A 13,645-nucleotide genomic window follows, 5' to 3' on the forward strand; every position below is an offset into this window, starting at 1 on the left:
AAAGACACCACCGTTTACAGGGACATGATAATAACCACAAGGTATTCTCAATCATCTAAATTCTGGCCATTTCAACATCAGTAGAGCTGGGGCCCGGACAAAATGATCTTTGGTGAGGACGCGGAATGATCCTGCCTGGTTCCCGTTCACAAAGAAAGCAGCCAATCAGCTGGCAACGCTGCGCTCTGCCACGCCAGGATGGAGAGCAGAGGTTTCTGGGACTGCCTGAAACAGTCTTGTTGCAGGATGGGCTATCACACGGGCCGTGCTGGAAGTGATTGGAGAAGTAGCACATCACTGACTCCCGAAAGAACCCCAGTGCCATGGAGCCAAGCCATGTGCTTTGTCAATCCTCATTCGTAGTAAACAGTAACCAAGGGAAGAATCTTGTGTCTTAGTGACATTGCGTTTCTGAAGCTGCTGAATCACCTGACAGTTTCAATTTCCTATCATTTGCTCACTTCAGTAAAGATCACCTGATTCTGAATACTGTGAAGGGTGTGGCTGGTATGTATATGTTTGTTTATATATCTGTAGAGAATAAACACCCTTCATTATGATCATCCTGCTCCTCACACAGCAGAAGGAAAAGAAAACAAGCAGCTGGTGTATTCACTTATCACCATGGGGTAAGTGAGATCTTCATGTGTCCGTACCAGGCACAATATATTCAGCTGAAGCTCACAGCTATCAGTGCTATCGCTCCTCTCTCTCAGTAATTGTGATGTGGGCTCAAGTCATACTATAGTGAACTGATCACATAATCCAGGCCTTTTCTCAATGTAGTACTGGGGAGTTCAACTCTGTCTGAGGTGCTGGCTTTCAGCGGAGACAATGTGGAATTCCCTAGCTGGGCCAGCATCTACTGTACATCTCCAATTGCCCTTGACAAGGTGGTGGTGAGTTGCCTCCTTGAACCATTGATTTATTTGATATAGATACACTCACAATGCCTTTCAGGACGGAGTTCCAGGATTTTGACACAGCAAAACCATACCGCAGTCAACTGATCTTGCTCCTGCAAAAATTGGGCTGTCTGTTGTACTCTGAGTTCAAATTGTTATGGTAGGTTTCTCATAGGTGTGAATGGTGTAATCTGATAGATACTCTAGCTTCTCCAACGAAAGGGAGTGCTTTGGAGAGAGCAGAGCTGCAGGAGGAGGTGCAGAGCTTTCTGCAGGTGAAAGGGAGCATTCATGGAGGGCAGCTGGATGCCCCTAAGGCTCTATATGCCAACGTCTCATCCTTGATACTGTTTGGAATGATGGTCCAATTCTAATCGCCTAATGAGATTGGAGTCTTGCAATGTGGGTGTGTGATCTGATGCCAGGTGGTGCTGGAGATGCTATTGTGTCAATTAGCTGCACCAGTGGGAGAGAAACAACTTTTAATAGGAGGAGCAGTGAGCAGCAGGAGGGTGAATGACAGCCTGGGTACCACCATGGCCATGGCTAGGAGGACAGCAGCTGCTGGGCGAAACCTGTGCCAGATAGAGAGGTGGCACCGTGACTTATCAGCAGATCAGCATACTGCTAGTTAGGCAAGGCCTACCTTCACAAGGCTATCACCCCTCTGGAGTTGTCCCACCAGGGTATAAAGAAGAGGGTGCTGTTCAGTGAGTGGGTGAGTGGTGGGAAGGAGAGCTGTGAACAGGAACAGCTGAGTGATTAGCTCTATGGACTGGTGAGAGGTGTCCAGTGATGAATTCGACAGCTAACAAATGTCTCCACTAGACATTGACCCAAACATGTCTCAATTGTGTTGTTTAAAAATTTAGCCGGATGATTTTTATTTTCAAAGGCACCAATGAGAATACAGCAAATATCGAGGTGAATTGTAGGCCCAGTTTCCAACCCTCGACCCAAAACATGACATCAACTGTGTTTTGCCATGATAGGATCATTTCAAATTGTGACATTTCCAAAAGAATGGCCACGGCATGGTTAGTTTAAGAAGAAGGTTCCTGTTGAAATATACAACAAGATGGCAAATCTAAATAGCAGTGTCTGAGCCGAAAGTTTTGCGATACAGTGATATAGCTATATGGTTTGTGAGTGAGTTAAAATCTTGCCCTTGTGAAAGTTTATAAACAAAATACATTACACAATTGATATTGACAAAAAATCATTTGTAGTTTCAGTATTGAGAGACAAGTAATGGAAAATAAATGAAATCCTTTTGATTGATTTAATATTAAGTAATTCATAAATATACTTAATCTGTCATCTAATGTCAACAAAGGCCGAGGTAAGAATTAATTCAAAGGATCAAATTAAGATATGCAGATTGCAGCTTCAGATATAGATTGTAAAAGATTTTATTCTTTGCAGAGACACACAGGAGAAGTCATTGGAAGTGAATCTCGATCAACTTCAATGTCACTTCACTTGGACTCCACATAAAGGAACCATCGACTTGGATGATCTGAAACAAAGATTAGAAGACTCAATACTGCTTTCTGTAAAATATGAAGCCAGGTCTTACAACTATCTTGCTTTTATAAACTGTCTGCAAGGAAACTGTGCAGAGGCAATTCAAAATTTAAAGGAAGCTGAAAAGATTCTAAAGGAGAATTATAAAGATGAATTTGAAAAAAGAATGATCATCACCTATGGAAACTATGCCTGGGTTTATTGTCACATGCAGCGACTGGAAGAGGCTCAGTCCTACCTCAACAAGCTGGAGACGGTCTGTAAACTATTCCCTGAAGCCTCTCAGTTTACAGCAATGATACCCGAGGTTTATGGGGAAAAGGGTTAGTCACTGTTGAGTGCTGGCGCCCAATATTATGAGGAGGCAAAAGTGTGTTTTAAAAAGGCTTTGGAGAAGGACCCTGGCAACATTGAGTGGAATTTTGGTTATGCCACTGTTCTGTCTCGCCTGGAAACATTTTCTGCGACCCCAGAGGGTCATGAACCCACTCAGTCAGTGAAACAATTTAGGCGTGTGCTGGAGCTTGACCCTGATCATGCTGAAGCCATGGTGCTGTTAGCTTTAAAACTACAGGAGCTCAGTGAAGAGGAGGAAGCATTCACATTGGTGGAGAGAGCATTGCAGAAGTCCCCTGGTCTTCCATATGTGCTTCGGTATGCAGCAAAGTTTTACAGAAGAGAAGGAGATGTTAAAAATGCTATCGAGCTGTTAATGAAAGCATTAAAAATTACACCAAACTCATCGTTTTTATATCACCAAATAGGTCAGTGCTACAAAAGCAAACTAAAAGCACTGAGCACAGTTCCAGGCAGAAATGTGCCCCGTGATCCTGCCTCTCAAGAGAAGGCTACATTAATCGAACAGTGTAAATACTATTTTGGAGAGGCAGATGCACTCAAACCATCATTTGCGGCTGCAAAACTGGACCTTGCCGAGATCTTCATAATGAATGAAGAAATTCATGAAGCTGAAGAGATCTACACTAATCTACTGAAATTGAAATATGATCATCCAGAAAGTAAGCAGTATGTATATTACAAGGCTGGGCTATTTGAACTGTATCAGAAAAGATCAGAACAAAATGCTATCACACATTTTCTGGAAGGATTTTCTATCAAAGGAAACACAAAGCAACAAAAACTCTGTCGCACCATCTTGGAGAAGATAGCATACAGACGACTTCAAAATAACCCAGGCGACATGAAGGCTTCGTGCATTCTTGGGGCCATGAATCTGCTGGATGGGGAGGTGTCTGGAATTACTAAATGCCTGGCTAAGATCAAACTCCAAGAATTTTTCAATGAAGAATAGTGACCTGCTGTCATTGAATTATACCTTTCTACTGAGATCATCAATGACTTGTTAAGCAAACATATTTGAAAGATGGATGAATATTTTCTCAGAGCTTTTGTTGGGGACCTTTTTCACATTTCCTTTAAAACTGACATTTTATGCATGATTGTATAATTTTAAAATAATAATTCCTGTTAAAAAATATTCAAAATCCTGCTGCTTCTTCACGGAATATTGCTCATACAGAATTTAACCATGTATTTCTATTTCAACTCTGTATCTTTAGAGATTTAGCCAAATATGGGGAGAAACAACGCTACAGTGGTTTTGGAATTTGGGCCAAATTAATTTGATACAAATACAATCCTTATTCTGAATTTGAGAAGCTAACTCATAAACAATAATGAATATGACTCGAGAATGATTTTTGCGAGTGTGTGATGAGGGGAGTTCAAAACATACCATTCGTCACCCCAGGGGTGGGGTGCTTCAAACCAAGTTAATGGACTTAAGGAAGTTTTGGCAAGGTTCCATCAATTAGAAAGAGGAAAGTGTAGGTTCTATGACAGTGGAGCCTTAAACCTTTAAAGTTGGGACCAGACTTCCTGGTCCAAAAAATGTACAATATTTTGCCGTTTCAAGATTGTCAGAGTTGCTTCAGCCTGTGGGAAAAACTAAGTCTCCCCACTCAGCACAGAGTTAACATCACAGTCAGGGCTTACGGATATCTCCAAACCCCAGGCTGTGGATGTTATTGAGGAACCGACACACTTAGGTGAGCAGCTTCACCCTGTATCCACCAAGTGGCTCAATCTACACTCATCCTGATTGAGTTCTGGTGTAGGCTGGATCACAGCTGAAGCAGTGCAGTCTGAGCACGTGACTGATCCTCTTTCGATAGTAATGATGTGGTAATAACAATATCCAATCCCCTCCCTAGAGACTGTAATAAAACCCCTCTGCCTCCCATCTTTCACTGTTGCTTTTTCACAGCAACAATCCCCATTGGGGTTCCTCAATGTGACAGGTAGGACAAGGACAACAGTCACTGAAGATCCTTCAAGTAAACCAACAGCTCGATTCTGTGTCTCTGAGGACTTGCTGATGGGTGATGGGACTCCACTCCAGAACATTCACTCAGATCTCAGTCTCTGTCACTGGGAGCCTCCCTGTCCCGGAAGTTGTCAGCTTCATCAACTCTTCAACAAAACCAGCTGAGGCCCTCATCGCCCAACACAGAGCAGCTTGGACTATCCCCGGGGATAGGACACTTTCTCCAGACTGTCGCTCTCTGGGTGAAGGGTAATGCAGGAACGGGGAGGCAGTGGCGGTGGGGAGATGCATCCTGTTCCTGGGAGGGAGATACAACCTGTTTCTGGAAGAGTGGTATGGGGAGGGTGCTGGGTGTGGATGGAGGATACAACCTTTCTTGGGGTGGTGAAAGGGAGATCCAGACTGGCCCTGGGAGGAATGCAGGCTGTTCCTGAGAGGGAGATAGAGATTGATTTTAGGTGGGATATGCACACACAATTCTTGGAAAGACCCAAAGATTACCTAGCTTCTCAAACATTGGGGAAAAAAAATTGAATATAGTGTTATGGGATCTGAGGTTCTAATCAGATCAACCATAAATGGTGAAGCAGGCAAAAAGAACCTAATGGCCTACTTCTGTTCTTAATTTGTATGTTCTTTGTTTGTATTAACGAATGGCAAATAACTAAACACAAATACCATGCCCAAAAAGAAAGCATCTAATTATGTCCCTTTGCTATTCAATCGCATTACCATCACTGAATTCCCCACTACTAACATTTCAGTGAGTTAGAATTGATGAGGAAACTTAACTCAAACAGCCGTAGAAATTTTATGACTACAGTGGCAATTAATTCACCTCCTGACTCCCCACATTCTGTCCGCCATCTGCGAGGCACAAGTCAGGAATACTCTCCAGCCTTGATGAGTGCTCCGAATAATGCTCTGAACATTTGGGATAAAGCATCCTTCTTGTTGGGCGCTTCTTCTAACAGTTTCAACATTCACACCCTCTGCCACTCGTACACAGTGTAGACTGCATTCAACATGTTGGGAAATAATACATCAAGGCTTCTTCGCTTATCGCTTTCAATCCCGTAATCTGTCCCAACCAGAAGGATAATGGCATCAATTACATTGGAGCAATTGATGTGTGACCCTCTGGTGAGGCCCCTCGAAGTCACACTAACTTAAAACTATATTGCCATTCTTTTGCTGGTGCCATGTCAAAATCCTGGAACACCCTTCTTAGCAGCACAATGGGTGTGACTACAGCACATAGCAGATAAAGAGGGTGTTATATCATCACCACCACAAAGGGAGCTCGGAGGAACTATAAACATTGGCCTAGCGAATGATGCTTGCATCCCTAGTACAAATCAAAATAACATTCCTGCCTCTATGCCATTCAATTTCTCTATAACACTTGCGCTTATTTCAGAAAATAAGCTTATTGCTCAATCATCTAGATCTAAATTTAAGTACTAATGAAATTCAAATGATTCTGCTTTATAACACAGATCAGATGGAAACATGCTGAATTCCTTTCTTAACTTATTTTGCATCTTCAAAACAATATTTTATTTGCTTAAAATATCTGGCATCAGTGGAACAAAGGATCAGGGAGCTGGAATCTTTGTGCGCTCTTTGTTTTGTTTCTTATGTTAATATGTCATAGAAACTAAATTGAGGAAATGAAACTAAGCAGCGCCTGTTTGGTTTCTGCTTCCTGTCCAAATAAGAATTGTAAAATTGAGGTGTGGCTGAAATATTATCTTTTGTCGACAGCCCAAAGTAATGGAAGCACTGTCAATGTGAGGCTGCTCTGGAATTGCTAGGATTCTGCAGCACTGCAGGGATAGCTGGCATAGAAGAACAGGAGGAGCTTCTGGATTAGGAAAAAATTGGCAATCTTCATCAAGGAGCCATAGAACATAGAACAGCACAGGACAGAACAGGCCCTTTGGTCCACGATGTTGTGCCAAACAGTCACCCACTTCATCTATTTTACCCACTGTTTTAAGTATTAGCTGCAAGACTTAACTGGGGGTTAAGGTAACTGGGAGACAAGATCTCAGTCAGAGGTAGACGGATTTTAATATTCACTTCCTAGTTTTCTGTAAATATATTCAATTTGCTTGTGTTTGTTCAATAAAACTCAGTGTTTTTCTTTGCCTCTGAAGCATCTGCTTCTTGTGTCTTCTACCACACCACTAGATATTTGGGAACACCACCACCTCCAAGTTCCCCTCCAAGTCACCTACCATGCTGACTTGGAAATATATCGCTATTCCTTCACTGCAGCTCGGTCAAAATCCTGGAATTCCCTCCCTAATGGCATTGTGGGTCAACTCAAGGCAGGAGGAATGCAGCAGTTCAAGAAGGCAGCTTCCCAGCCCTCATGGGCAACTGGGGATGGGCAAGGAATGCTGGCCAGTCAGTGATAAGTGCATCTCACAAAAAGAATAGAAAAGAGAAGCCCGGAGTTAGAACCAGGGAGCTGGTGAACAGTAAACCAGGCAGCATTCCTTACAACTCACAACCCACAATCTTGGATACTGTCACAGGAGAGCATTCTTAGATATGCCTGACCTGATCAGGCAACAAAAACATAACTTGAATAGTCAATTGTCCTCTTCACCACTTGATGTGCTACTGCATGAGTGATGTTGCAACCTTTGAGCACCTTAGCAGTGATCCTGCAAAATAGTGTCATAAGTCATGATTTCAATGCATACTTGATATCACCATGAAGTCACTCCATGATCACAGTTTTTTTTTATTCTTAGCATTAAATTTCATCCTTGGTAAAGTGCCTTTCATGCATTTGCTCAGACATCATTTCACATGAAGTCCACGGTGTGTACGCTCTCTGAAGTGGATAACTGATCTTCCGCAAAGACTGTCGACAACGATGTAGGAGCCTCCTTTGGACAAAGTCAGGAGTCACACGACACCAGGTTATAGTCCAACAGGTTCATTTGAAATCACAAGCTTTCGAAGCGCAGCCCCTTCATCAGGTGAAATGTGAGAACACACAGAACCAGACTTTACAGGCAGAGAGTTCAAGGGCAGAGAGGTCAAAATATCATACAACTGGTGTGAGTGGAGTGTCAGATGATAAGTCTTTGTAGGTGACCAAGAGTATTAGTCAGTGTGAGTAAAGTGTCAACAGCTGAGTAACAAGCGAAGGGATGACCTATATTCTGATTAAATGAGGCAGAGAGATAATTCAAAACTTTAAAAAAATAAGGTGGTGCTGGAGACAAGCTAAATGATTGGAATAACATGATATGTGTGAGAGACACATGCTGAGGGTCTAACTAAAGTAACAAGTAATCCAGAACCATACAAACTAATTAAGGTAGAGAGATCTTAATAACTTCTAATTTTTTAAAAAAACTGATCTTCAAAATGAACACTCAGAAATATGATTTTCAGGTTCCTCTTAGATCACATAATGAAAGAGCTAAAATAAATCTACTCAAATTCATATCTTCAGGGAATTGAGCCAGAGTTTATGATTTTACGTTAATTCGAACTGAAGCCCATTGAACCTCTGTAATTGGACGAGGATCATAAATCCCCCGTGTGAAATCTTCAAAATATCTCATAGGCCTTTTAAAATCATTACTGAGACTGTAGACATATGTTCAGTGTTTCAGGGAGAAGGGGAATCAGAAGCATCCTGGGCAATTCCTACAGAGTTACTCCATGAGGACTTCTAAGATGCCTGACATATCATTGTATATGTACAATCTCCAACTATCCAACAACTGGAAGATCTGGGTCATTTTATGTTTTCGCAGATTCTATAGAGCTTCCTGTAAACATACGACAATGTAGCAACAAGGAAAGGTCATTCGGCCCAACAATTCAATCTTTTTTGTCAATCTCAACTCTGCCTCCTCTGCAATTTGGCTGCAGTTGTTTCCTGAAACAAAAATGTTGTATTTCCTTCAATGAAGAGCACTTTGTTGTGGATCGGGGACAGCATGGTCACATTGCTCTGTGACAGTATCCTACTCATTCCTGAGGCAGACTGTACCTGCTGCCCCCAAAAATCCTTGTCTGTGCCTCCAGGAGCTGTTGTGGACTTCTTGGAACATCTAAACCACTTCCCAGTATTTCACAATGGGATTTCCTACATAGATGTTCCAACATGAATGCTACCAGTCCACTAGCACTGAGTCGCCGGATGTCCCAGTTAGCTTTTCATCCTCCTTGTTCAGTCAGCGGGTGTTTAATTTCCTATTCATCAGCAAGTAGAATGCCTGACCAGGAGTACCACTCTCTTCCTCTGTAAAAGCAAGGGAGTGCACATGGGAAGCCTACGCTTTGATGAACTAATTCCCTCTAACAATATCTGAGCTTCTAATGATCCTAGAACTCTTTCACCCTCCCACATGGACTTTGCCAGTTTCAGATGTTCCACTATGAGCTCCATCTCAGACAGATGCCTTTCAACCTCGTCTACCATGACTTGATCATGTCACACATGGAACATAAGAAGGTGGTTGCGTTCATTTGAGGTCAACCATGTCAGTTCCAGGACATCTCTGCAGGAGTCCCTAAGGAGAACATGGTAAGCCCAATGGGCCCAACAATCTTCAGCTACCTCATCAATGACCTTCCCTCCATCATAACGTCAGAAGTGGGGATGCTCTCCAATAATTACACAATGTTCAGTACCATTCATGACCCCTCACATACTGAGGCAGTGCATGTTCAAATGCAACAAGATCTGGGCAATATCCAGACTTGGGATGAAAACTGGCAAGTAATGTTCATGCCGCACAAATCCCAGGCAATGCCCATCTCCAATAAGAGATCACTGTTCCTTGACATTCAATGGTATTGCCATCATTGAATCCCCTTTTATCAACATTCTGGGATTTACCATTGACCAGAAACTTAAGTGGACTTGTCACATAAACACAGTGGCTACAACAGCAGGTCAGAAGCTATGAATACTGCAGTGAGTAACTCACCTTATGACTCCCCAAAGCCTGTCCACCAACGACAAGGCATAGGTCAGGAGTGCAATGGAATATTCCCCATGTGCCTGAATGAGTGCAGGGACAAAGCAGCCTGCTTGATTGGCACCACATCCACAATGAACCATTCCCTGCACCACTGATGCTCAGTAACAGCAGTGTGCACTATCTACTGCAGAAATTCACCAGAAATTGTTAAACGGCACCGTCCAGACCCATGACCATTTCCGTCTAGAAGGACAAGGGCAGTCGGTACATGGGAACACCACCACCTACAACTTCCTCTCCAAGCCAGTCACCATCCTTACTTGGAAATATAACACTGGTCCTTCAGTGTTGCTCAATCAAAATCCTTGAATTGTCTCCTTAACACCATAGTGGGTCTGCCTACAGCATGTAGACTGCAGCAGTTCAAGAAGGCAGCTCACCACCAGCTTTTCACGGGCAGATAGGCACAGGTAATAAATGCTGACTAACCAGCGACACTCACATCTCATGAGTGAATTGAAAAAATACCCTTGTTCTGCAGAATCCTGCTGCCTATGCCAGAAATACAATAAGACGGCCCAAAGGCCCTAGGCTGAGGAACCCTTAATATACCTGTTCCTCCTTCACCATCAGCTCTCCTTTCACCAGACACCTTTTGCCTTGGAGACCATCCCCCACTCTCATCACTTGCCGGTGGAAGTCCCAGCAAACTGCATATCTGCTTGCTCAGTGTCTTCACTCACCATCGCCACCACCTGACTGGAAGTCCCGCTTCAGTTATCTGGCAAGATCATTCTTAGCCAATCTGGAGTTCACCTCAGATATGAATGGGTTGATACTTGAGGCATTGCAAATATGTATTCTTGTGAGGTTACACCAATCAGCAGCATGGAACATCAAATGCAACAATCACGCGAGGAAACATCGGTGTTGAGCAAGAGTTTATTAACATTCCAGCCACATTGACGGGTGACAGCTGACAATGGCAGCTGTGTAGCTAGGTAACCTCGCGCACAATGGAAATGGTGGAGTGTAACTGAGCCAGGATTGTGATAGGGATACGCAAGTGGTGATTGCACTCAATGCTGCCACTTACAGCTATTCTCAGTCCGCTAGCCAGTCACTAACCCACATGCCGCTCTATGCCATAGCAACTGAGAGCATTCCTGCGTAGGTTCACATCAAGCAATCTGTGCAGGAAGACGATAAATCCTGGCGTTTGCTCCAATTTTAACTTGTCCACTTCTGTTTACTGGCTGGCCGATGTCCTAATAGCTTTCTGATTATAAACAAAGATGTGAATTGATAACACAATGCAGTGAAAGAAAATGAATCATTAGTTGGTTGTTTGCAGCGTAAGTATTATATTTGCATGTGAGAAGAAAAACAGAAAGGAATAAAAAAAACAGGAAAAGACACGCGGGATCAGAGACCTGTCTGATACCATTGTGATATAGCTTAAAGCCAAGTACCCCCATTGCCATATACCATCTTCCTTGAAAATTACCACAAGAGAGTCTCAATAATACTCTAAAGGTTCAAACAGGACGTGCCAGGATATATTCAGGGCCTGGTTTGACTTGTAACCCACAAGTTAGTTCCTCTAACAATATAAGCCTCTCCCAGGGCTCCCCACAGATTCCAGATTCAAGAGTTACCATTGAGCTACAGCAGATACCCTTGCTATACCTGTCATTCCTAAACCTCTCTTACTTCAACCTAATTAGAATAAAGAGGGTCGGCTGGTTCTTTACTTTTACTTGATTAGCAACAAAAACAAAATCAAACTCTTAAAGCTACTTTTGTACTTGCCACAACTTTTAGTTGAAGGATTTTTCAGAATTGCTATTGAGAATAGAAACTGAAAGTATCTGATTGCTTCTAATGTGTAGAAAATATGTTAAAACCCATCACCAATAGAAAATGTCAACTCCCTGTGGGATTATTTTTCTGTTCATGTTATTTAAAACGTGCAGAGTGTTTGTTCTGTTGGCATCACCTGTTGTACAGCAACACAATAACCGGACTTTCGTAAAATAATTCATTGTATGATAATTGTTTTGGGATTATAAAGGATTAAATGGAAGATTATGATTTTAATAAACTGGTTGCATTGCCCATCCCCAGGGTTGTTTCAGTATCAATGACATTTAATTAAAGGTTTGGTCTGTTGGAAGCAGGAGGGGCATAGATAGGATGAATGTATATAGTCTCTTCCACAGGGATGGGGAATTGAAAGCTAGAGGCCATAGATTTGAGTTGTGAGGGGAAAGATTTAAGAAGGACCTGAGGGGCAACTTCTTCATGCAGACAGTGGTGAGTACAGGGAAAGGGGTGCCAGAGAAAGTGGTTGTGGAAAGTACAGTAGCAGCATTTAAAAAACATTTGGATAGGTGCATGGATGGGAAGAGTTTAGTTGGATATAGACCAAATGCGGGCAATTGGAATTAACTGAGTGGGCACCATGGTCAGCATGGACTAGTTTGAGCCGAAGGGCCATTTTCCATGCTGTGTTACTCTGTGACTAAGTCTACATTAGCAACTGGATAATTTACATGAGCTGAATACCACATATACTGACACCAAGTGAAATACGCAACAGGGGAAAGAGATATCAAATTCCTTGCATTGTCTCCCATTGTCCCAAATCTCCCAAAGGATCAGGATCAAGTCCCCTCTGACAACCACCAAAAACATGCTTGAACATAATCTGTTAAAGGAAGCTCTCAGTGAAATGACAATAGTTTTTGATAGGATTCAGACAGAACAGCTGCACTTGTTGCCTGATAAAAACCAAAATAACTGTGAATGCTGTAAATCAGGAGCAAAAGCAAAGCTGCTGAAAAAGCTCATCAGTCCTGGCAGCATCTGTGAAGAAAGAATCTGAGTTAACGTTTTGCGTCTAGTGTCCTTTCCACTGAATGCGAAATGTTAACTCTAATCTTTTTCTTCACAGATGCTGCCAGACCTGCTGAGCTTTTCCAGCTACATCTGTATTTAAATCATGTGTTTTATAAAAGTCAGCAGCAAAGCCAATCTTTGAAGTTATGGCAAATATGATTCCACCCAATGGAAGAATTTACATATGAACAGATCTCAGTCAAATGTGACGATGGGGATGTTAATGAGCACTATAAGGGAAGGTCTCAAATAATTCACCAAAGCAAATTTTACTGGGAAATTAGCAACATGTTAGAAGTGACAAACAACAACAGAGCAAAGAATAACAGGGTCAGAAACTAGATGGAGGTTAAAAGAAAAGCTGATCAGCACCATATTAGAAAACAAGTGTGTTAATATGTAAGGGATCCTGCAAATAAAATTGATGAGTTAAAGATGCAAGTTGCCAAATGGGCTTATGATATAATGACTACAACAATGATCTGGACTAAACAGGAATAGGAACCAGACTTCAATGGATTCAAGGTGCAAAGGGAAAGGGAAAAAGAAAAGACAGATGCGGGGGTACAGACAGTGGGGATGACCCACATTTCTCAAGGATACTATTGCAGTCCTAAAAAAGGGCACGTAATCCAATTCTGAATATATTTGTTTAGTTTTAAAGAGCAGAAAAGAACATGTTACATTAATTTTAGATGCAAATAATGCGAAGGAGATAGTAGAGTAAAAAGGGTCAGTAAATTTAATGCAGCAATAAGAGCCGGGGGCTTTAATTATTCTGAAAGAGGCTGGGAAAAACAGGTGAAGGGGCAAGAGTGAGAGAGAATTCCTAAGGTATTGCATGAGAAGTGCTTTACAATATTACATAGCCAGCCAGTGAGGAAGGGTCTGGTTCAGGGGAATAAAGTTGGACAATTCAAAATAGATTTCATGCAGAGTCCTTCAGTTCATGGAGAGCACTTTGAAATGCTTCATTATTACAATCACACTCCAGGGCTCTC

The 13,645-nt window shown here is 42.2% G+C and overlaps 1 pseudogene; it reads left to right on the top strand.

Annotated features, from left to right (window-relative positions):
* Nucleotides 1-598: 598 nt before the first annotated feature.
* Nucleotides 599-3,756, top strand: LOC125461995 (interferon-induced protein with tetratricopeptide repeats 1-like; annotated as a pseudogene).
* Nucleotides 3,757-13,645: the final 9,889 nt, after the last annotated feature.

Source organism: Stegostoma tigrinum, chromosome 20 (assembly GCF_030684315.1).
Source record: "Stegostoma tigrinum isolate sSteTig4 chromosome 20, sSteTig4.hap1, whole genome shotgun sequence".
Classification (NCBI taxonomy): domain Eukaryota; kingdom Metazoa; phylum Chordata; class Chondrichthyes; order Orectolobiformes; family Stegostomatidae; genus Stegostoma; species Stegostoma tigrinum.